This window comes from Sminthopsis crassicaudata, chromosome 1 (assembly GCF_048593235.1).
Source record: "Sminthopsis crassicaudata isolate SCR6 chromosome 1, ASM4859323v1, whole genome shotgun sequence".
Lineage (NCBI taxonomy): Eukaryota > Metazoa > Chordata > Mammalia > Dasyuromorphia > Dasyuridae > Sminthopsis > Sminthopsis crassicaudata.
The window spans coordinates 736,234,057-736,255,137 of record NC_133617.1 but is presented as its reverse complement, the minus strand read 5'-3'; the positions used below and the strand labels follow the sequence as shown (position 1 = coordinate 736,255,137).

The 21,081-nt window shown below is 37.1% G+C and overlaps 1 protein-coding gene across 11 annotated transcripts in view; it reads right to left on the bottom strand.

The window, feature by feature from the left end:
* Window positions 1-3,277: 3,277 nt before the first annotated feature.
* Window positions 3,278-21,081, bottom strand: part of FHIT (fragile histidine triad diadenosine triphosphatase) — a 1,538,293-nt gene continuing 1,520,489 nt past the window's right edge. For all 11 annotated transcript variants that reach the window (XM_074284234.1, XM_074284231.1, XM_074284238.1 and 8 more), the window contains one exon: window positions 3,278-3,590. The gene's annotated coding sequence lies outside the window, so the exon portion shown is untranslated. The remainder of the gene's footprint in view (window positions 3,591-21,081) is intronic.

Genomic DNA, 21,081 nt, shown 5'->3' with positions numbered 1-21,081 from the left:
ATTAAACAGGATGACTTTTCTCAGTTCTCATTCTCCTTGTTCTCTCTTCTGATTTTGACATCCCCAATTCTTCCAGGTACTTTTCTCTTGTCTCCTGTTAGATAGTTCTAACCTAGTATGTGACTATGGGCAAGTCACTTCACCACTACAGTTTTAATTTCCTCATCTTTAAAATCAGTGAATTGCAATGGATGATTTCTAAAGTCCCTTCTAGCTCTAAATCTCTGATCCTACAAGTTCATGAAAGAAAAAAGAAAAAAGAAAAAAAAAGAAAAAGAAAAGAAAAAACTTTAAAATTCTAGTTACAAATCCTAACAGGACTAACAGCTCTAAGCAAACCCAAAAGCTTCCCCATCACTTTGATTTTCCTACCTTGAAATCTTTATCATATTATTGATAAACATTATAGTTTTCAAATTACCCAGTCCCCTTATAAATCAAAGAAATCACTGAAAATCAGTAGTTGTGGGAAGCAGCCCACAGACTTTAACCAATGAAGATGATTCCCTCTTACAACATGCTGCTTTCATCAAACCAACTGTAATAATCAAATTCTCTGGATCAACAGATATCTTGGGGAAAATCAGAATTCAGGAAGTAGAATTGCACTTACCTTCTCCAAAACCAAAGAGAAGTTGCCTTAAGGTTTTAAATTTTTAAAGTAATACTCAAATATTCTTTTCTGGTTTCTTCTCTCTCTCTCTCCTCCTCCCCTTCTTCTCCTGCTCCTTTTTCCCCTTTCCTAGTTCCCGTCTTCCTCCCCTTCTCCCTCTCCATTTCCCTCTCCCTCTCCTTTTAATTCACAAAACCAGCAGATTACTCAGGAGCAAGATTTTCTATTATCTTTTGATCAAGAAAGAGATTTTTCATTAAAATATTTAAAACAAAAAAATTATTTAAAAGATATTTAAAACACCTGTTTCTCTATAGGGAGTCACCTGTTGTGACTTCATCTTCTCCCTTGTCCCATGTCTTATTGATTTAACTAATTATTTGATTTGCAGAGAGTTTTTTGAGAGTTTATTGTAGAAATTAGCACAAAATGAGGGAGTTTATTTTATGGTTACATGTGGCAGCTAGGTGGCTCAGAAGCAGAAGGTGAACTGAATTCTAGGGAAAGGCAATTTGTAGTAGGGATGATAAGAAGCCATTTGGTATAGACTTACAGAATAGTAAATGAACCCTGGGCCAAATATATAAAGCAGGCAACTTATTAATTGTGGAAATTTGCTTTAATGTCACAGGAAAGCCTGACTTCTTAAGTCACCAATAGGAGAATCAGTATACAAAAAAATAGAATCACAACAGCATATTCTTAGAGAACTAAAGCAGTCCCCTTATTCCTTCTAGGAAAGCTTATCTTTAAACCCAGAGAATAACAAACTGGATCTTTTCTGTGTTAAAGGGCAAGATTTAGGGAGCCAGTAAGAAATTTTCATCAGGAGAAAGGGCTTTAATATTGTTGTGGTCGTTAATTGGATTTCACAAAATATTAGAGTTGGAACTGACTAACCACTTACTTTGATATGGAGGAGAAAACTGAAATTTAGAAAGATAAGTAAATTTTAGTTTGGGGGTCTGAGTACCCTAATTCAACTCCCAAGCCCTGGTGCAAATCTTAGCCCTGCCACTCAAACTTTGGAGGTTCTTTAGTCTCTCTGAAACTTGTTCTCTTCATTTATAAAGTTAGATTGAGCCAAATAACCTAGAAGATGCCTTTTAACTGTAGCCTGGAAATTCTGTACTTAGTGTCAACACAGCTAGCAAATGGAAAAGCAGGATCTCAAGCCTTGTTATTGTGGCCTTAAATCTAATGATCTTTTATTCAATTAAACATTAATCAAGGAATTTGTGTGCAGAAAATCATACTGGGCTCTTGAAATACAATTATATAGTCGTTTTTCAGAATTATCTAAGTTATAATCTCACTTGGGTTTTGTGTTTTTTTGTTTTGTTTTTTAAGATACTGAGGTTGCCATTTCCTTCTCCAGCTCATTTTACAGATGAGCAAATTGAGGCAAAAGGGATTAAATGATTTGCCCAAAGTCATACCTCTAGTGTCAGCGTCCCTTCTGGTCTTGTTGACTCTAGATCTGTTATTCAATTCACTAGGTCACCTAGTGAATACAAGGACAATAATAAACTAGCCACAGTCCTCTAAGAATTTACATTTTATGGAAAGGGGAAAAGGGAGTGTATATGCAAACATGCATATATACACATAGGTACATGCATGTACGTGTTTATGCACAAATACATGTGTTTATGTATACACATATCCATATCTATATCTATATCTATATATATCCTCCGAAGTTGACAATATCCAGTTTATTATGCATATGTTACAGACATGGGCACCAACAAATATTCTATGACTTTGTATAATTATTCATGATTATATATACAAGTTTGTGTCTGCTTCCTAAGGTCTCCTGACTTCCAAGTACAGAGTTCTATTGAACGCTATTTCTTCTACATTGAATAAATTATCTCACAAGGCTGTAAAACCAGTATGGGGTGTAGTGGTTAGAGAGAGTTATTTGAGAAAGAATTCTTTTTTAAGGCAGGGTACATTTCCAATTTCATTATGATAATGCTATTTATACCTTTTATCTTTCTCCTGCCCCTTTCTCTGGTCCCTTTGAATACACTGGAGAAAGAAATCAAGGGTCATAGACTTAGAGCCTCAGAGACTATTTAGTCCAGCCCTTTCATTTTAAAGAAAAGGTTAAGAAACTTTCCAAAAGTTAGTCAGTCAGTCAGCAAAGGGAATAAGTGTCAGAGGGGGATCTGAAGTTGGGTCCTCTGACTCTATAGTCACTCTTTCCTCTTAAGGAAGTCTGCCATTAACCATTTCATCTACAGTGCAAGCATAGTAAGTGCTTGGGAATCAAAGGCTGTGAGAGTCATCTGTGAGGTAAGGTGAAGGTAAGGGCACTTTCCTTCCTTCTCGTTGCCCCCAGTCACTCTGCATTCATTTATCTCCCCAAGTTTATTGTGTGATAGTGTCTTCTTCAGATCCCAGAGTTCTGAATCACCCCATTAGAAGCAGGAGAGGAATATAAGATCTTAAGAAAGGTTATGCATTTCCTGTCCCTATATCTCATCTGGCTAAACCCGAGCTCTTCTCTCCAGGTTTATCTTATCTAGCCTATAACAAAGCTCTGCTTTTTCAGAGTACAATAGCTTCAAGAGATTGATATCTTTAGTTTCCTTTTGGACAGTAATAAGTAGCACAGGGAGAAAAGCTTTCTAACAGAACCACCACATCATGGACATTTTAACAAATGCTTTATTTCCAGTCAGGACCAGGGACAGCTGCCTGTCTAAATAGCAAAGCCAGGGGGGAAAAATGGGTATCAGTGGAGCCATCATAGAGAAAAAGGGCCTGTCAGTCATTCTGATGGAAACATATATCTAACCACAGGCCCATGGGTAACAAAGAGTTACATCAAAGAAGGGGCTGCATTTTTTGGAGAGAATAATCAATCCTGCTCAGCTTCATGGCCAAGGGGATGACATCTTGGATGAGGAGATCCACTTTCTCTTGCCTTGAGATTTGTCCAAGATGCCTTCTTATCTGGAAGCTGTTGAGTATAAAAAAGAGAGACATTTAATGAGAACTATAATCACTCCAAAGTCAGGCAATAAAATGAAATATAATCTTGTTTCTCGTGAATCTAGGAATAGCCAAATGATTAAGACACAATAAGTCAAATAAAGGGTACTAGAAGGTCAGCCTGATGCTCTGGGTTACCTCTTCTAGCAATCTGACTTAAGCAAATGAGCATTTATTAAGCATCTACTGTGTATTGGGCAGTATACCAGAAACTGGAGAGGAAAAGACAAAAGTGAGCTCATTTCTACCTTCAAGAAGCTTATATACTACTAGACACTGTTTCCTAAAGGTCTGCTTCACACATGATCAGATGCTGTCCTCCCATGGGTCATCATGGCAAGTAATTTAACATTTTTATTTTATATCATCTATTGGCTGATGCGTTGGCCAGAGGTTGAGGTGACAGCTCTTCTTCTTCTCATTTGAGTGACTCCAGGTGAACTATTTAACCTCTTTCAGTCTCCATGACTTTATCATCAAAAGGATGACATTGGATTTAAGTTGCTTTCAGTGCTCTGTTCCATGAATCCTTACTATTTTCTTCTTTCTTAATCTCTAAAATGTAGCAGTATCTGTGTGTCAGTGTAGGGGACCAAAACCGACAGAAGCTTAGTTCAAGGATTTAGAATAGGCAAAGAAAAGCACAAGAGAGCAGAAGTAGGGAGAACATGTATAAATTACTGAGAGGCATATTGTAGCTCAGTCCAAGAAATCTTCCTACAATTATAATTGCTCAGAAACAGAACAGAATCCCTTTAAAGTCCTCTTCCAGTGAAGGTAGAATGATTACTTGTTGGGGATATTGGAGAGGAAATATATGTTTGAAGAATGAGTTGGACTTGGTTGTATCTACAAATCATTTCCAATTCTAACATGCCATCATCCCCTTCCCCCTTTTATAAATGAAGAAACTGAGATGGAAATGAGTAAAGTGACTTTTCCAACATCACCAAGATAACAAATGATAAAATTGGGATTTGAATATAGATCTGACTTTTTTTTCACTGTATTATGTGACTATCCTAAGGCCTCGGGGGATTTTCCATTTGTAAAACATCAGGTAAAAAAGAAGGGAAAATGTAATTTAACTTCTATTGGATAGAATAAAACATAATGAGTAGACTAAAGGCTTTGGGTCATGAAAATTGGTCTGTACAGTTTGAAATCAACAATCATAGACTTCATGATTTCTTGGACAGTTTGGGAACTACTGCATATGTCCATCCTAAATCTCAAAAACAGAGTGCATCCCTTTCTGCTTTCATATATAAATTTGTGGGTGTATTTCTTTCTGCTACATGAAGGTTTATGCTATTTTCATGCAAAATCTTTCAAGAAACAAATTCTCCAGGAAATATAAAAAAGTTGTACAAAGTCTTGGTCTTGGAGACATCAGACCTGATTTAAAATCCAATATTTTTCTCTCACAAATGCCTTAACTTTCCTAAGCTTTAGTTTCCCCAAAACAAAAAATGTTGTTTTAGCGTATTTTACATGCAATGCATTGGGCTAGGTTTGGGGAATACAATAATCATAATAATGGAGAACAGTCTTTGCCCCCTGAAGTGAAGGAAGCAAGTGCTATTAAATAGGGATAAATAAAAGTATCAGAATCTTATTAGCAAATCTTGGGGAGGGGGGGAAAGAGGTCAGCTAGATGGCACAGTGGATAGAGCACTAGCATGGAGTCAGGAGGACCTGGATTCAAATCCAGCCTCAGATACTGAAATGCCTCTCAAGAAAAAAAAAAAAAAAAAAGTTAAAGGTTGGGAAAAAAAAACAGTTACTTTCTATGAAGCACTGTGCTAGGCACTGAACTTATAAAGGACAAAAGGAAAGAGTCTCTGCTTTTAAAAAAAGAAATGTAACATGAATTCAGGTAATAAATACAAACTTCTCATACTTGGTGATATTCTAGATTCACCTGTGATATTAATGGAGTTAGAAATTTCTGATTGTGAACTTCCTGGTAACAGTGCCAGATCTTTCTATCCTGCGACTTACCATCTTTTTTTCTCCCTCTTTTTAAATACATATTGCTTTATGAACATACCATGAAAAACCATGAGAGAAAAAAAAAAACAGAAAAAAAAAAAGAACTGAACAGACTACAAGTTGATATACATTCAGTCTCCATAGTTCTTTCTCTGATTGCAGATGGCATTTTCTGTCCAAAGTTTCTTGGGATTGCCTTGGATCACTGAACTACTGAGAAGAACCAAGTCTTCCATAGTTGATCATCACATAATCTTGCTGTTACAACGTACTCCTGGTTTGTTCAGCGTCAGTTTGTGTAAACTTTCCAGGTCTTTCTATAATCAGCTTGTACATCATTTTTTATAGAATAATAATATTCCATTATTTTCATATATGTTAACTTATTCAATCATTCCCCAATTAATGGGCATCTACATAATTTCCAATTCTATGTCATCATAAAAATAGCTGCTACAAACATTTTTCACAGGTGAATATTTTTTCTTCCTTTATGATTTCCTTGGGATACAGACCCAGTGATGGCACTGCTGAATCAAAAGGGTATGCAGTTTTATAGCCCTTTGGACAGGATTCCAAACTGTGATTTATGATCTTAAAGGATTGTCTTTGAGCTAGTTGTACACTATTTCAAAGTCCGATTCTTTTTGGGCAGCAAAACAACTGTTTGGACATGTTGGACAATTACTGTATTTAATTTATACTTTAACATATTTAACATGTATTGGTCAACTTGCCATCTGGGGGGGAGGGAGAAGGAAGGGGAAAATTAGAACAAAAGGTTTGGCAACAATGCTGTAAAATTAGCCATGCATATATCTGGTAAATAAAAACTATAAAAATTTTAAAAATTAAAAAAAAAAAGAATTGCCTTTGATGCTGGATCTTAAGTGAATTGTCTAGGATCACACAGTCACCATCATGAAAGAGACTTGAACCTATATCTTCCTGATTACTAGACTATATATTTACTATACCACAGTCAAAATATATACAAAATAATTTAAAGCAAGAGATTCCTTATTTTTTTTTGCTTTAGCAGAAGCACTTAGTATTCATTGTTGGCACGTAATAAAGTACTTCACAAATGTTTGTTGTTTGGCTGAAGGGGAAGAAGACTCATATCTTGAGGATCAGCATGGGAGATGACTAACTTCAAAGGATAAATTCTGAAGAAGGCTATATAGATTCTAAGAGGAGGAGATGAGGAGCAAGTGCAATCCAGACATGAAAAGTTCTAGGGAGTCAAAAGTTAGAATCATACACACACACACACACACACACACACACACACACACACACACACACACACACATATATATATATGATTTGGAAGAAAATAATTTATCTATATAATTTAGAAGAAAATAATTTATATATATAATTTGGAAGAAAATAATTATATATATATGTATATATATATATGAATAATTTTGGAAGAAAATAATAAAGATTACAAGTAGGAGAACTGCTTTGGATTTTATGTCAAAAGCAATATGAACATATTAAAGTTTTGTTTTCCCAATATGGGAATGATAGGAACACATTTTTCCTTTGGGAATATCAGTTTGGCAATTGGGCAAAGGATGGATTGGAGAGTAAAGAAGTTGGAAGCAGGAAGACTAATTAAGAAAATATTATAATAGTCTAGGCAAGGAATAATGAAGAACCAAGCCTTGGTGGAGGTTGAGTAGGTGAAGAAAAGGGAAAAAAATTGCAAGGAATCTCACAGTGGTATAATGTCCAAACTGATCAAATTAGCCATCATAGTAGATGATCTCTAAGTCCCCTTTCATTCTGACATTCTTTGCTTCTAAGTCAATCAGAAGGAAACCGTCTTTTAGAATTTACTTCTGTCCTTCCTGGAATGTAGAACATTTAAAGGAGAATGGACATGAAACCCAGTGTTCCTCACAGACAAGCAGAGCAGTTTGTAAAGTGACAGGTTCAATTTATTATGTACTTAAAAAGAAAAGCGAGTTGTACACAATAGATATTCAGAGGTTCAGGTACGATGCGCTTTTTCTCTGTTACATATCTAAAAATGCCTATTTTATCTGGTGTTTAAGTTCAGAATAAAAATAAATATTCTAAAAAGAAATTCATCGCTTGTTTAAAACTACATCCATCCATCTAGAAAGATGTGTGTACACATATGTATACATAGTTGTATATATGATGTTCAAATATGCACTCACATACATGTAGAGGTATTCATGCACATGTGTATATGCATACCTTATACATGTGTGTATGGGTGCATGTTTGGGAGCATGGAGATATCTCTCTTTGTGTGTCTCTCTATGTCTCTGCCTATCTGTCTGTCTGTCTCTCTGACTCTCTTCATTTTGCATCTGATCAGTTTCAGCTCCATGGAACGAGATGCCCCTTTGAGGATACGTTCATCACTTCTAAACTCAATGGTGATAACTCAAGCCTTGCTTGATATCACCTCCCTCAGTCTCTTCCCCCTTTGATTGGAGGTCTGGAGGGTGGAGTACCGAACTCTTCCCAACGCCTTCCTTTCTAGAAGGCAGAAACTGAACTTCGGCTTATTCCACTTTGCACCTGTTGATCTACCTGGTTTCAATTCCATGGACTGGATGCTCTGTGATATCCACCCTCCACATCCCACCTCCACTTTTCAGTCTCCTTTGGTGCCTTCTCTTCCCCTTTAGATCGTAAGATCTTTGAATGCTGTAAGTGTTTCTTTTTATTAATTGTACCCTTAATACATAGGTGGTTAATAAATATTTATTTAGGTATCTATTTACACATTCAGCCAGCCAGAGAAATCCTGGGCTTTTTCATCCTCAAAAGTGCCTCAGAAACCTGACATACAAGGAAGCTCGATGTAAGTGAGCCTGGCAATCTGATCCCAGTGTATGTGGCAGCCCAGCAGGCAGGGGGACCAAAATTCACATTTTTTAAAGTATATCAGTATCCAGTCCACCCCCTAGTCCCACCTGCTTTATAAGCAGGTCACTTTCTGATCATTTATTACCATCCCTGTCCTTGAACAATTATTGACTTTGAGGTCCCTGCGTAGCCTGGAAAATGGATGAGCACCTTCTCAGCCTCGTACCAAGTCTGTTTTCAGGCAGATTTATGTCCCAGGAGAAATTCTGTTCCCTTTTGCTTACAGTCTTTTAACACTGTGGCCCCACTTGATGTCATCTACCTCTCCTTCCTTCCTTCCTTCTTCTCCTCCTTCCACCCTCAATGACAAACCCAACCCCAACACTTTTTTGTTCTGACAGTCACTTCTCTCTGCCTTCCTCGTAGGGCATTTATTCTAATCTTTAATCTGGCAACTACTTTTCTTCCAAATCTTACTGTCTGGCCCAGGACCTCACAGACTGAGTATATATACCTATTAGCCAACTTGATTTTTGATCCTGGCAGGCAGGGCCCGAATCTTTTACTTTTTTATATCCACTAATTGTATTGCAGAGTTATATGCAGGGAATCCACACCATTAGAATCAGAGCTTTTAAATGTAAAAATATGTTTTCCATGAATGTACACTTACAACCTATATCAAATTGTTTGCCTTCTCTAAGGCAGAGAATGAGAGAATTTGGAATTCAATATTTTTAATGAATGTTAAAAATTCTTCATACATGTAATAGAGGGGAAAATAAAAAATTTTTTTAAAAAAATATGAGTTTTTTAGATGAGAGCAGAATGTTATTTTTGCCTCTGTGTGTCCACTGCTTAGCAAAGGTGTAGAGCATATAATAAGAGCCTAATAAATGCTAATTGACTGACAGGTGTAACCAAAATATCTATCCAGTGAATGAATGCTCTGGGAGTTCAGTCAAATAAACAGCTACTTTAATTTGGAATCAAATCGGGTTTTAGAACAAGTGGCTAAATATATATTAAGGATTATTATGTATCAGGTATCTTGTGGGGTGCTAGAGATAGAAAGAAAAAAATGAAGCATTATCTGTTCTCAAGGAGCTTATATTTTATTGAGGGAGACTATACATACACATATCAATAAACACATGCTTGGTGGGGTGGAGCAATAGTAGCTAAGGAAAGGGAATCAGGAAACCTTTCATGCAGTACATAGTCACAAAGTTTTGCAGCAATCAAGCTATTCTAAGATCTAGGAGTAAGGGCAGAATGCATTACAGATGTGGAGGATAGTCAGGGCAAAGGCACAAGGGATGTAAGATGGGGTGTCATATCTGAGAAACAGCAGGGTCTATTTGGATGAACCTTAGAATATAGAAATAGGGGCAGCTAGGTGGCACAGTGGATAGAGCACCAGCCTTGAATTCATGAGGACCCGTGTTCAAATATGATCTCAGACACTTAATACTTCCTAGCTGTGTGACCCTGGGCAAGTCACTTAACCCCAGCCTCAGGGGGAAAAAAAAAAAGACTATAGAAAGATGCAAAATCAGAAATATAAGTTAGTGCCAGGTGACTTTAAAAAGACAAACAGAGGAACTAATATTTGATCCTAAAGGCAATAAGCAAATGATTAGTTTAAAGTATCCAACAGGCAGTCAGAGATGTATGACTAAAGCGCCTTGAGAGGACTTTGTTTTGTAGAGGGTCAGCTTCTAGCATCCAAATAAACTATATTCGCTAACTCATGTTTTCCTGTTGGCTCTGATTTTTCAACACAGCATATAAAGGGCATAGAAAAAACAATATTAAATAATCCCTTAATTTCATAATAGAACAAATAGAAACAAGCAGTCCTCAAATGTTTATGAGGATCTACAGGGTCTTGGAGGGTAAAAAAATGTAAAGCTAAGTAGCTCTTACCTCAAGAAACATATTGCCTACTGGGGATAATATAGTACAACTGTATCAGAAAAATCATGGCACTGTAGAACTAGAAAAGCAAGGACTACAGAAGCAATTAAATCTAACCCTTTCATTTCATTTGTTATTTTTATATTTCATTTCGGTCCAGTTACATGTTAAAACAATTTTAAATATTTTTTTACCAAAAAGCTTTGAGTTCCAAAGTCTATTCCCCCATCCCTTGCCTCCCTCTCCCTATCACAGTAAGCAATCTGATTTATTTATTTATACATGTGCAATCATGTGAAATATTTCCATATTAGTCAATTTGTATAAGAAAGCATATTTTAAAAATGAAAGAAAGTGAAAAATAGTAGGCTTCAAACTGTATTAAGTCAATATAAGTTCTTTGTCTGGAGGGAGGTAGCATGCTTCATTATGAATCCTTTGGGATTGTCTTGGACATTGTATTACTAAGAATAACTAAGTCATTCAGAGTTCTTTATCGTATAATATTGCCATTACTTATAATGTTCTCCGGGTTCTTCTCATTTTACTTTGTACCAGTTCATAAGTCTTTCCATTTTCTTCTGAAATCATCCTGCTCATCATTTCTTATAGCACAATAATATTCCATCACAATCATTTGCCACAACTTGTTCAGCCCTCCATTTGATGGGCCTTTCCTTGATTCCTAATTCTTAGCCACCACAAAAAGAGCTGCTATAAATATTTTTGTACAAATAAATTTTTTTGTCTTTTTAAAATCTCTTTGCAATTCTGTCATTTTAGAGATGATAAGACAAAGAATAGGAAGAAGAAAAATGACTTGGCTGCAGAAGTAATAAGTAATTGGTTGGGTTTTGGACTCATGTTCTCTGATTTCAAAGTCACTTTTCTCCAAAGCCATCATGATGCAGCAGACTGTTAGGTTCTAACTAAGTGCTAATGAGATAATGAGATATTGGGTTCTTACTAAATGCTAAATCGGTACTTGACAATTTTCTAGTTCCGGCCTTTCCTGGTAGTTTGACTTGTGAATTCCTGGGGAAGAGCTTGTGTGCTTGGGAGGAGCAAGCTCATTGGTTGAAGTGGTTCTTCCCAGAAGCCCTTCCATTATCCCATGCCCATTCTCTGGGAGGATAAAGAGGGCAGCTCAGGAGGAAAAAAGTCAGTCTCTGCTTTAGACCAGGCTTGACAGGGCTCTCTGCAGGAAGGGAAGTCACTTCTCTGGACGAGAGTTAATGGCAACTGTCTGGAGCCAACAGCACGTTACAGCAGACAAAGGACCCAAATTCAAGCTCCAGCTTTGACAAATACTGCAGTATGATTAAAGAGAAACCCCTCAATCTCTCGGTGTCCCAGTGAGATTAGTTGCCAATATCTGTCAGAGAGGGTTTCACCAACATAAATGATATCACAAGTCTGCATAACAACTACACCCTCAAAATTTTTTAAAGATAACTTAGGATAAAATATGTAATTAAGAGTCCAATGACTGTTACTATAGACATTTGAAAGAAATGGAGAAAGATGGCTAATAAAAGATGGTTTATATTTTCACATAGTAATTAGGGTTTCAATGATTTCTAGCTATTTGATACCATATTCAACTACATCCCAGAATCTACACAGCTGTCAAAATTAACACCTAGAGACAAAGATGCTTTAGTGTTTCTGATAAATGCCTCATTTCTAAAATATATAATTGACTCAAATTTATAAGAATACAAGCTATTTCCCAATTGGTAAATAATCAAAGGATATGAACAGACTATGAATAGATGAAGAAATGAAATCCATTTCTAGTCATATGAAAAAATACTCTATATCATCATTGATTAGAGAAATACAACTCTGAGGTATTGCAAAATCAGAAATATGTTAGGGACAGGTTGTAAAGACTTTAAAAAGCCAAATAGAGTAACTAATACCTGATCCTGAAGGCAATAAGCAAATGAATGATTAGTTTAAAGTATCCAATAGGCAGTCAGAGATGTATGGCTAAAGCGCCTTAGGAGGACATTGTTTTGTAGAGGGTCAGCTTCTAACATCCAAATAAACTATATTCGCTAGCCCATATTTTCCTGTTGGCTCTGATTTTTCAACACAGCATATAGAGGGCATAGAAAAACAATTTTAATTTCATAATAGAACAAATAGAAACAAGCAGTCCTCAAATGTTTGTGGAGGATCTACAGGGTCTTGGAAGGATCCAAAAAGGATCAACCATTTTGGAGAGTAATTTGAAACAATACCCAAAGGGCTATAACTGTGCATTCCTTGTGATCCAGCAGTGTCTTTACTGGGCCTCTCTCCCAAAGAGATCTTACAGGAGAGAAAGAGACCCATATGTGCAAAAATGTTTGTGGCAGCCCTCTTTGTGGTGACCAGAAACTGGAAACTGAGTGGATACCCATTAATTGGAGAAAGGCTAAATAAATTATGATATAAAATAAGTTATGGAAGATATTGTTCTATAAAAAATGCTCAGCAAGGTGATTTCAGAAAAGTCTGGAGAGACTTACATGAACTGATGCTGATTGAAATGAGCAGAACTAGGAGATCATTGTACACAGTAAGATTATGTGATGATCAACTGTGATGGATTTAGCTCTTTTCAACATTCAGGTGATTCAAGGCAATTCCAATAGACTTGAGATGGAAAGAGCCATCTAAATCAGAGAGAAAACTATGGAGACTGAATGTGGATCAAAGCAGAGTATTTTCACCATTTGGTTGTCTGTCTGCTTATTTTTCCCCTCTCGTTTTTTCCCCCTTTCAATCTGATTTTTTTATACAGCATGATGAATAAATTTGGAAATATGTTTAGAAGAATTGCATGTATTTAACCTACATTAATTTGCTTGCTGTCTTGGGGATGGGGTAGAAGAGAGGAGAAGAAGAAAAGTTTGGAACATAAGGTTTTGCAAAGGTGAATGTTGAAAACCATTTTTGCATGTATTTGGAAAAATAAAATATTATTGAAATTTAAAAAGAGACAGAAGGATCACCTGTTCAAAAGTCTTTAGTGGCTACAAATTGTCTCTAGGATAGAATATAAAGTCCTTCACCTTACATACAAAATCATCCATAATTTGACTTCAGTTTGCCTTTCTAGCCTCAGTTTATGAAATTTACTTCTATGCTCCCCATACTCCAGCCAAATTGGCTTAAAAGTTCTTCCCCAAACTCGACTTTCCATATTCTATTTCTGTCCTTTTGTATAGTTTATCCTCCAAGGCCTGAAATTCACTCTTCTTTACTATATGGTGCCATTGGATTTGAACTCAGGGCATTTGATTTCTTCATTTGCTACTTGTATTACCTTTGGTAAGCAACTCCATTTCTCTGAGTCTCATGTCTTTTCCTATAAATTGAGCGGTGTTTTACCACATAAACTCTATGGCCCTATCCAGCTCTAAATCCCATGACAAATTTGGCTAACATTCATCATATACCTACTTTGTGCAAAAAGATGGCATTCCATACTTGGAATTCACTCCTTCATCTTTGTTCTTTAGAATTTTTACAACTCAAATCTAGTCTCTGCTGTGCACTGGAGAAATAAATAAATATGGCAGAGGCTCTGTCTGTCATATAGCATTAGGAGAGGGTAAATATACAAATAGTAAGAAGAAATATTTCTTCCTAAAGTGATTGCTAGTGACATTGCATCACAGGTGAGTACTTGGTAGTCTCAAACTCAATGAAAACTCCATGATTTTTATCAAATCTGACTTTGCATTTCTTTGCAGAAATGTCATAGCTTATGTTGGATTTGAAATTCCTTATGTATTTCCTACTTGGATAATTATGGTATAGAGCTCTGGCTAGTGGTAACAAAAATTAAGGGTGAAAATAGTGTCAAGGTTTTATATGATAACATCAGTCCAATGTTGGGAAAGAGATCCTAAAAGAAGCTGGCCCACTATCTTCATTGTTTTGTTATGAGCATGACACAAATCATGGAGAGACAGCATAACTGAAGAGGTTAAAGAAAAATTGTATAGCATTTTATTTTTCTGATTTAAGATTTTAAGGTTGCACTATGAGGTTATGTATGGGTATGATTCAGTAAATCAACAGGGCCGCTGATATTTAAGGCAGACTCACTGCTCAAGGAAATAGTGGCTGGTACAACCTCAATATTCTATTACTTGTTGGAAACCACACTTTTTGAAAACAAAACTGGGTGATATAGTGAGATATGGATCCAGAGGGCCTGGGCTCAAAACTCAATTCTACTACTTTATTTGCTGTGTCACTCTGGAGATAAAAACAGTTTGGTATAGTGGCTGACATGCTGGACTTGAAATTAGGAAGAAATTCTGCCTGTGGTAAACTTGGAGGTGTGTGGCCATGGGCAAATCAGTTAACCATTATAAGTCTCAGTTTCTTCATTTGTAAAATGAAGCTATTGGGCTAGAAAATCTCTAGCTCTAAAGCCCTGATCCTAAATCACATCTGCCCTTCTTCCCTGCCCCTATGTATAACAATGGTTTTTTTGCATCTAATATTAGAATTAAACCTTACACTAATTCCCAGAATTAAACCTTGCACTTAATTCCCAGAATTCTCAATGTAACAGTAGATTTGGGAATTCTATTATCTAATTCGTCATGGAGGAAAGATTTGGAAAGTAAAGCTCAGACCTGACATCAAGCCATACAAGTGAGCACAAGAGTGTGACTTCTCAGTAGTATATAAGCTTGCACTACTGTATTTCCAGGATTCTCAGTGTAACAGTAGATTTGGAAGTTTTATCATGTCATCCATCATGGAGGAAAGATTTGGAAAATAAAGCTCGGACCCAAGATAAGCCCATACAGAATGTGACTTCTCAGTAGTATATAAGCTTGCACTACTGTATTCCTAAGATTCTCAGTGTAACCATAGAGTTGGAAGTTTTATCATGTAATCCATCATGGAAGAAAGATTTGGAAAATAAAGCTCAGACCTGAGCTCAAGCCCATGCAGGGGAACACAAGAGTGTGAATTCTCGCCTTTACCATTCCTTACATGCAGGATTTCAGGAATAAAGACTACATGCTGCATTTAAGGTAACATATTTCCCATCAAGTCAGGAAGACAAGTTCAAAAATCATACTTCAAAAACTATCTGGGCAACCTGGACAAGGCACTTGACTTATTTCTGCCTCCATGTTCTCATCTGTAAGATGAAGGTGTTGAGCTCTAAGATGCTCTTTCAGTTCCAAGTCTGTGATCCTATGAAGTGTTTGATAATCGTGGCTGGATAGTGCATACTTTCATGGAATCCATCCTCCAGCTAAGGTTTAGACCAGAAAAGATGGAGTTTAGAATTGGAAAAGCCCTTTTAAGTGCAACTAGTAGGTTTTATAGGTAAGAAAACTGGAGTCTGAACAAATAATGTAAATTTTCCACTATCAAAGACTAGCAGAGGATTTGAACTCAGGACTTAATTTACAAATCTACCCTCTGTCCCCAATATCATGATGATTCTGGAGTCCCTTCTCCTTTCAAATATAAGGGGTGGTAGTGAAGGCAAGAGGTGAAATATTGGAGAGTCAAGGATGCTGAGAAAGATGTCTCTCACAGAAATAAATTTGACTAATTTCTGGCCACAGTCAGTTTTCTTTAATACTCTGAAGGCTCCATGACCTAATCAATGTGGGCACTCCCAACAAGGATGCAGCTGGCAACCCATTTCTGCTTGCCCACCCCCAGCATCTCATGTTCACATCCTCTCACCACTCCATTTCTTAGATTTAGGCTTGATTAGATGGCCTAATTCCCAAATCTACTGTTACACTGAGAATTCTGGGAAAGCTTAAATTCTATTACTAGATGTAAAGAGCCATTGTTGTACACAGGCGTGAGGAAGAAGAGCAAATGTGATTTAGGATCAGGGTTTAGAGCTAGAGATTTTCTAGTCCAATACCTTCATTTTACAAATGAAGAAACTGATTGGGGAGTTCACCACATAGGATATACCCAAAGCACTAAGCATCTCCCTTAAGTTCTACTGACATAACAAAGATGCTAGGCAAGAATGTAGGCTGCCTATTGGTTATCCTATGCACTTAGCAGGTGCTTAGCCCAGTTTTCTTTTTGAGTCTTGAGTCTACATGTGTTTGATGTTATTCTTTTCCATCCTTTTTCCTGGATAATTCCCCATTTGTTAAATATTATATATTGCTCATCACCCATGGTATATGTCTTTGTCTACACTGTCCTTTGGAAAATTTTTTCATTCCAATTCTTTGAGGACTAGGATGGTCTATGGTTACCCATTATGCAACCATAGTAAAATTGTACTAGTGAGTTGAATTTAAAATTTGTTTAATTTAGCTGTTCTATGAGGATGAGGAGGGCCACAAGGCGTACCACAGGAAACCACATGAAAATTCACATATTAAGCACAAATGGCCAGATGATTCAAAAAGCCTTAGTTCCATGCTTTAAAAATGTGTTGGAATAACAAGGGGATTTGTGCCTTCAGTATTCATTAGCCAGAACTAGACAAAATGCATGCCTATTTGAACTAGTAAGACTGAAGAGGACGTCAATTAATATCTTTACTAATAAGTATTGGTTCGACACTTCCTAGCTGTGTGACCATGTACAAGTCACTTAACCCCAGTTGCCTCAGCAAAACAAAAAAAGTATTGGTTACTGTCATTTGTAAAAATAATTAAGATAGTGGGCATTTCACAAAGATGGAGTGTACACAATTTTTTAAGCCCACACAACAGTAATTGTTAACAAAACCCAGAGTTAAGACACTAACATTAGACTAATCAGAAACCAAGTAGCTCCAAAATGAAAAGAAAAATGAGGTAGCAAGTTCTACTAATATGTAGAAATGCCATTCTTGGTCAAAGATGAATTTTTAAAACAATTCACTTAAAGCGACTCTTCAATTCTTCTTTCTTTGCTTTATGACATGATATAGACAGACATTGAGGCAGAAAGTCATTCTTTGTACACAAGAAACACCATGAGCCATTGACTAAAGGCAGAAATTGATGGCTCTTCCTTGTCAACGTTTCAAAAAAATAATATGCCACTTTTTGAAATCAGAATGCAAATGCTAACCAGGTAAGATGGAGTCCATGTAAAAACAAATAGAGAGCCATTTCTCTCTCTCTCTCTCTCTCTCTCTCTCTCTCTCTCTCTCTCTCTCTCTCTCTCTCTCTGTCTCTTCTTTTCTCTCTTCTTTTCCTCTTTCTCTCTCCCTTCTTTCTTTCTCTCTCTTTTCTTTCAGTCTCTCTGTCTCTCTCTCTTTCTCAGTCCCTCCCTCTCTCTTTTTCTAGTTCTTTTTCTTCTCTTTTTTCCTCTTTTTTCTCTCTGTTTCTATTTCTCTCTTTCTCTCATTCTGCATCTCTCACAAATATAACACAGAGAACATTAAGTGCTGTAATCAGAAACCAAAGATGAGGTAGCAAGTTCTCTGTTAGTCTGCCAACTCTAAATAACTCCTAAGTGGAAATCTGAGCACACTAATTAATAACAGAGGCCTTCCCAGGATGGAAAGAAAGTGTTTGCTTCCAATTAGAACTCTCCATTTCCCAGTTCATTTTACTGGCCTCCATGAGGAAGCCAGGAGCCCTGTTGTGAAATGTGTACTTGGGTTGGGAGGGCAGCTCAGCATCATGAGCCCTTCCCAGGGCTGCAGTTGGAGCTCAAATGTTTTGGTTTCCAAAGTATTCACCAGCTTGACCACCATTAGTTTCAGAGTATGAGATTAATAAACCATCAAAATGGGGAATGAGAAACCCTATGCTTGATATTGTCCAAGGTCTCAGCTCCTTCTCTGGTCTATGGTACCCTCAGGACACCTTTCGGAACATGATATGTATCTTGTAATGAGGTGGGTCTTATCCAAAAGGGGAAACCTGAGTAACACAGGAAAATCTACATGATCCCTCCCTACTCTCTAACCTGGAGTTAAGTTTTGAGTTCTCCCTTGGGTTTCAGTGCCCTCATCTTCCAAAGGAAGGGTGGTCTGCCCTCAAGGCCAGATTTCAGAGAGCAAACGTCTAGACTTCCTTGGGTCAAGCTTGCAAAGAATGGGCTTTTTTGTCCCTAAATCTTCCACTGGTATTACTTTTTTCCCCGGTATTCAGCCAAAATGAAAAAAAAAAAAAAAAAAGGATTACTTCCTATTTACTTGCTTCTTACTTGGAAGAATCAAATTTTGAGAAGAAAGTAACTGCAATCTGAAACATTGCCTCCCGTCTAGCTTTTCAGCCCGCCACACCATAGCAAGTGATGTTAAAAGGCAGGCTTGGATCAGGAAGCTTTGTCATTTACTTTCTTTGACAGCCACCGCTTCCGATGGCTTGGAAGGTGACCTTCTTCAAATATTTCCTTTGGCGCTAAGTTATTGTACTCCTGTTAAAGTGGAGCCTGGGAAGCCGCTTCAGAGTCAGCTACCTTTTATAATTAATGGTTCCCAGAGAGTGTGGAGTGCACTATTTAATTAATGGTACTTATGTCTGGAGTGTGAGGGACTCTAGAGCTGGATACAAAGCATATTTGCTGAAGGATTATATGCAAATACTCCAGAACAGTTGCAGTGTGAGTTGTCTGAGGTGCAGCATATTGGAAGGTCTAATGAGCTTCCAACAATTTTCCTTTCTATTTTCACATATATATATCTTTTTTGAAGGCACTGGAGTGAGTTGAACCTGTTCTTTGAATTGAGAAGAATTTCATTGACTCTGACCAAAGTAGATATGTGTGCTCATTTCCAAGTTAGACATATAACTAGGCCTTGGCAACTGAAGCTTTGTATAGGACATTAAAAATTACAGGGTGCTGATGGCTTTTATTCTTTTGGTAACATAGAAGAAAAATGCTTATTATCTAATTAGCAATAATGAAGTAAAACAGTAAGCTACCAGTTCGTAATCTCCCTGATCAACAAGCATTTACTGTCTACTACTGTCTTTATGATGGGCAGCTAGCTGGTGTAATGGAGAGATTATTGGCCCTGTATTCAGGAAAGCCTGAGTTCAAATCCAGCCTTGGATGTGTATAACTGTATGAGTAGGGAAGTCACTTAACCTTATTTACCTCAGTTTCCTCATTAATAAAATGAATTAGAAAAGAAAATGGCAAGTATCTTTGCCAAGAAAATCTCAAATGGGCTCAGGAAGAGTCAGAAATCACTACACAAAAATATGATTTGATTTTTAGGGCAGCTAGTTCAAACCTGGAAGACTCATCTTCCTGAGTTCAAATCTGCCTTCAGATACTTACTAGCTAAATGACCCTGGGCAAGTCACTTAACTCTGATTGACTCAGTTTCCTCAACTATAAAAGTGATCTGAGAAACGAAGGAAAAACCATGTCACTGTATTTGCCAAGGAAATTCCAGATATGGGAGTTTGATTGAAAAATCATTACTGAAAATCTTGATACCATGTGACTCAAAATGACTTCAAGTAATCCTGGATTTCTTCTTTGCTATAGGAACTGGTATCCTGTGATCACTTTCTCTTGCCCATACCTCCATTTCTACTAACTTAGTTGAATCTGTTGTAAAAAAAAAAAATGATCTGAGTACTCTTTTACAGTTTGCTCCATAGTATAGTGTGAACCCTGTCCCAGGTGTCAAAATAGCTAGTTTCAGTTCTGCACAAAACTATGGCCTGAAAAATAGGAATAATTAAAAGCCTGTTATCTAAAACAGTGCTTTTCAACAAAGCCACACTCTGGGTTCTGAAAAACTGACAACCAAAAGACAGCCATGATCTATCATGAGCTAATCCAATTTTCCAGGAGGAGGCTGGCTTGAATAACCCGCAAGTGATCACTAAGACTACCTGGGGAAAATGAAATAAGGCTACCGCCAATAAGGAAATCAAATAATTAATTACCAAGTCTTGGTTAACTACCTACTATGTACTAGGCACTAGGCTTGGACTGAAGATACAAAGGCAAGGAATGCAATCCTTAAAAAATAAATGGTATGTTAAGGTGATAGATTCATCTTTATAGACATTCTGATTCTGTGATTTAGATATGTGTATGTCTGTGTTAGTAATGGGAGTAATAATAATATTAATTTGCATTTATGTAATGTTGTGAGAATAGGAAAGTGTTTTAAAGTATCATATCACCTTGATCATAATTCAGGGATGTAGGTATTTGTTGTCCCCATTTTACAGATGAGGAAACTGAGGTAGGCAGGGGTTAAATGATTTGCTTAGAATAGCAGTGCTAGTAAGGTTGGTCACATAGCAAAAGTCCAATGGACATCCTAAGTGCTCTACTGTTATCGTGGGGACTGAGACAGCCTCGGTGTACAATTTGGGTAGAATATGGATGAGTGACAAACATAGAGGGACTTCGACCTGCATCAATGGAAGGCATTCTGGAATTGATGAGATGACATCCACTTAGCCATTATCTGATTATGGGTAAACCTTATATCTGTTAGTTGGCAACAGCCATTTGTTAAGTGCTTACCATGTGCCGAGCATTGCCAGGGATACAAAGAAAAGCAGATGTCTGCTTTTAGGGGGCAGCTAGGTGGTGCAGTGGATAGAGCACCAGCCCTGAATTCAGGAGGACCCGAGTTCAAATCTGGTCTTAGACACTAAACACTTCCTAGCTGTGTGACCCTGGGCAAGTCACTTAACCCCAGCCTCAGGAAAAAAAAAAGGAAGGAACATCATTAAAGATATAAGAAAATTAGATCA